The sequence below is a fragment of the Canis aureus genome, chromosome 33 (genome assembly GCF_053574225.1).
Source record: "Canis aureus isolate CA01 chromosome 33, VMU_Caureus_v.1.0, whole genome shotgun sequence".
Classification (NCBI taxonomy): Eukaryota; Metazoa; Chordata; class Mammalia; order Carnivora; family Canidae; genus Canis; species Canis aureus.
The window spans coordinates 175,709-180,000 of NC_135643.1; positions in this window are offsets into that span (position 1 = coordinate 175,709).

The window sequence follows — 4,292 nt, forward strand, 5'->3', positions numbered from 1 at the left end:
GTGAATGACATTCTTCTCTTCAAGGACAGGAAGTTGAGCGTGAGCAGGAGAATTCTGGAGAAACAGATTGTGTTATAAGAAAGAAAGAAAGAAAGAAAGAAAGAAAGAAAGAGAAAATCCTTATGTTCTTTGAGCCTCCCCTCCCCCCCAGAATTGAGTTCCTCTTCCACGACCTCTTCTCATTCAACCCAATAGACAAGTATTTGGGGGGGGGGGGTCAGGTCCCAGACGCTGAGAGGGTGGAGGTGAAGGTGGTGCGGGGGGGGGGGGGGGCACACCGTCCTCTCCAGCGCCTTTGGTTCAGACCTCCTTCGTGACCTCCCTCCCTCCCTCCCTCCCTCCCTCCCTCCCTCCCTCCCTCCTTCGTCTTATAAATATATAAATAAAATCCTAAAGAAAAAGAAAAAAAAAAAAAAAAAAGGAAGGACACGAGAAAAAACGGTGCATCCGTTGCCGTCCTAAGAGTCCTCGCCTGGTTTCGGCTCTACGTTCCCTCCCTGACCTCGGAAACGTGCCTGAGTCGTCCCGGGAGCCCCGCGCGGCGAGCGCGACCCCCTTTCCGGGCGGCAGCGGGCCCGGACGGACGGACGGACGGACGGACGGACGGGTTTTCCAAGGCTCCCCCGCCCCGGGAGGACGGGGGTTCGCGCGGTGCGCGGCCGTGTGCTCCCGGGGCCCTCCGCCGTCCCCGGGCCGAGAGGCGAGATCCGAGGCGCCCTGACGGCCTCGCCGCCCGGATCTGTCCCGCTGTCGTTCGCGCCGGTTGTCGGGTGCCACCTGGCGGCCGCTTTTATAGAGCGTGTCCCCTCCGGAGGCTCGGCGGCGACAGGCAAGGAACAGCTTTGGTGTCGGTTTCCCGGGGCCGAGTTCCAGGAGGAGGGCGGCTCCGGCGCGAGCGTCCGGCTGTCGCCGGGGCCTCGGCGCGCGATGCGCTCGCCGGAGATTGGACCTCCGGAGCTGCGAGGGAGTGTCGCCGTCGCCGCTGTCGCCGCTGTCGCCTCCGCCTCGCTCCCGGAGGAGGCCGTGCGGGCCGCCTGGGTGGGTCGACCAGCACCCGCCGGTGGCTCCTCCTCCGCCCGCGCGGACCGACCTGGGCCGCCTCGGGGGCGGGGGACAGGGTGTGTCCCGCCGTCCGTCCTGTGGCTCCGGGCGATCTTCGGGCCTTCCTTCCGTGTCACTCGGTTGTCTCCCGTGGTCACGCCCTGGCGACGGGGACCGGTCTGAGCCTGGAGGGGAAGCCCGTGGGTGGCGCGACAGACCCGGCTGCGGGCACGTGTGGGGGTCCCGGGCGTCGGACGCGATTTTCTCCCCTTTTTCCGAGGCCCGCTGCGGAGGTGGGTCCCGGGCGGTCGGACCGGGTGCCACGCGGGGGTGGGCGGGCCGTCCGTTCGGGCGTCCGGCCCCGGTGGCGATTCCCGGTGAGGCTGCCTCTGCCGCGCGTGGCCCTCCACCTCCCCTGGCCCGAGCCGGGGTTGGGGACGGCGGTAGGCACGGGGCGGTCCTGAGGGCCGCGGGGGACGGCCTCCGCACGGTGCCTGCCTCCGGAGAACTTTGATGATTTTTCAAAGTCTCCTCTCGGAGATCACTGGCGTGGCGGCGTGGCGGCGTGGCGGCGTGGGGGCGTCTCCACCGACCGCGTATCGCCCCTCCTCCCCTCCCCTCCCCTCCCCGCCCCCGTTCCCTGGGTCGACCAGATAGCCCTGGGGGCTCCGTGGGGTGGGGGTGGGGGGGCGCCGTGGGGCAGGTTTTGGGGACAGTTGGCCGTGTCACGGTCCCGGGAGGTCGCGGTGACCTGTGGCTGGTCCCCGCCGGCAGGCGCGGTTATTTTCTTGCCCGAAATGAACATTTTTTGTTGCCAGGTAGGTGCTGACACGTTGTGTTTCGGCGACAGGCAGACAGACGACAGGCAGACGTAAAAGACAGCCGGTCCGTCCGTCGCTCGCCTTAGAGATGTGGGCCTCTGGGCGCGGGTGGGGTTCCGGGCTTGACCGCGCGGCCGAGCCGGTCCCTGTCCTCGCTCGCTGGAGCCTGAGCCGTCCGCCTGGGCCTGCGCGCCGGCTCTCGTGCTGGACTCCAGGTGGCCCGGGTCGCGGTGTCGCCCTCCGGTCTCCGGCACCCGAGGGAGGGCGGTGTGGGCAGGTGGCGGTGGGTCTTTTACCCCCGTGCGCTCCATGCCGTGGGCACCCGGCCGTTGGCCGTGACAACCCCTGTCTCGCAAGGCTCCGTGCCGCGTGTCAGGCGTCCCCCGCTGTGTCTGGGGTTGTCCGGTCGCTCCTGCCCCCCCCCCCCCGGGGGTCGAGGGGCTTGCCGGTGAGGCGGAAGCAGGTCCCCCCGGTCGCCGTCCTCGCTGGGCTTTTGCTCCTCGGGAAGCCCCCTCGGGGCCGCAGCTTGCTGCCGATCGATCGATGTGGTGATCTCGTGCTCTCCTGGGCCGGGCCTAAGCCGCGTCAGACGAGGGACGGGCGTCCACGGCGGATGCGACCGCTCTTCTCGTTCTGCCCGCGGGCCCCTCCCTCCCCGGCTCCTCCGCGCCCGGCCGTCGTGGCGGGTGCGCGGGGGGCGCGCGCCGGGGTTGGGGGTGGTGCGGACTCCGGCCCGACCCCGGCCTCCCGCCTTCTTGCCTCGCGGCGCTGGCGGGACCGGGGTCCTCGGACGCGGCGGACACTCTCGCCGGCCTTTCCCGAAGGCCCTGGGTCCGTGGCGAGCGGCCCTCCCCTCCTCCGCGGGGAGGGCCGGCCCGACGCCGCGCTGCTCACCGCCCGGCCTGGGCGCGCTTGAGCGCGTTGCGCCCGGCCCTCCGTGGTGCCCCTGGAGCGCTCCAGGTCGCCTCAGGTGCCTGAGGCCGAGCGGTGGCGTCGTTTCCTTCCCCGGCGACTCCCCTCGGGCTGCCGCCGCCGTCGTCGTCGGCGTGTCCGAGGAGCGGGTGGTGGAAGAAGTCGGCAAGGGAGGCGCACCCGTGCCCCTGGCGGGGGCGCGGGCGCCTCGTCTTCCTTTCCCCTCTCCTCTCCTCCCCCCCTCGCCGCGCCGGCGGGGGGTGGGTGGCGTGGGGCGGTGTGACTCGGAGGACTTGGCGGGGCTCGTGAGCGCCCGCGGCGGGCCGGGCCAGCGCCGCGGCGCTTGGCCAGCCCGAGGGGCTGCCCCTCTCTCCCGGCACGGGTCGTGTCCCCGTCTCCGTCCCTCTCTCTCGCCCGCCTCGCGGGAGGCGGGGAGCTCTCTTCTCTGGGCGGTGACGTGACCACGCCGTGCGCGGGCGAGGCGGGGGTGGCGTCCTCGAGGGGGCACCGGCCGCGAGCGCTCGGGGTTGCCCTGTGCCTGTCCCTTGCCGGAGATCCGCCCCCCGCCCCGCGAGCCCTGTCGGCCCCGGAGCGCCGCCTGGTGGGGCCCGTTTGGGAGGACGAACGGGTGGGGGCGATGCGCCCTCGGTGAGAAAGCCTTCTCTAGCGATCCGAGAGGGTGCCTTGGGGTACCGGAGCCCCCAGCCGCTGCCCCTCCTCTGCGCGTGTAGTGTGGCCAGCGACGCGGGGTTGGACTCCCGTCGCGACGTGTTTGGGCAGAGTGCCGCCCTTTGCCTACCTACCGCGGCCTGCGCCTCCCCCCTCCGAGACGGGGGAGGATCCCGCCGGGCCGGGCCGGCGTCCGGTGCGGGGTGTGTTGCCCGCGTGCGTGTGCGAGCGTGCGCGCGGCCGGGGGGTTGGGGCGGCCCGCCGCCCGCCCCCCCACGCCACTCACCCCGTGTGTGTGCGTGTGTGCCGCGCTAGCGGCCGGCTGGCTGTCTGGGCCGCCGCCCGCTCCCGAGCCGAGTCGCCGCCGGCGGTGGCTCGGCGGGCGCGTGTGGGTCGGGCCAGCTCCCGCCTGGGGGCGCCTCCCCGGGTCGTGACTCCGGGTTGGACCGGACGGATGGACGGACGGGCGGATGGACGGACGGAGGTTCGGACGGGACCCCCGCGGCGGGGGTCGCGCGTGCCTGGGCCCGGGCGGCGTGGGGCCCGGTTTGCGGGGAGGCCTGCCAAGGGTGCTGAGGCCGGCCGGCGTCCCGGGCGTCGCGGGACCGCCCTCGTGCTGGTGGCGGTGGGATCCCGTGCGCGTTTACCCGGTGGCCCGGCTCGCGCCTTCGTTGGCGCGCCCTTCCCGGGACCGGCCCTTCCCCACGCGCTCTTCCGGCCCTCGCCCGCTGTGCGCCTCCTCCCCGTCGCCGCCGACCCGCCCCCCCCCCGTCCCCCCCGCCTGCCCGCGTCCCCCGACCGCACGGTCGCGGGCGCGCCGCGCGTGCCGCGCCCCTAACTCCGCCCTCT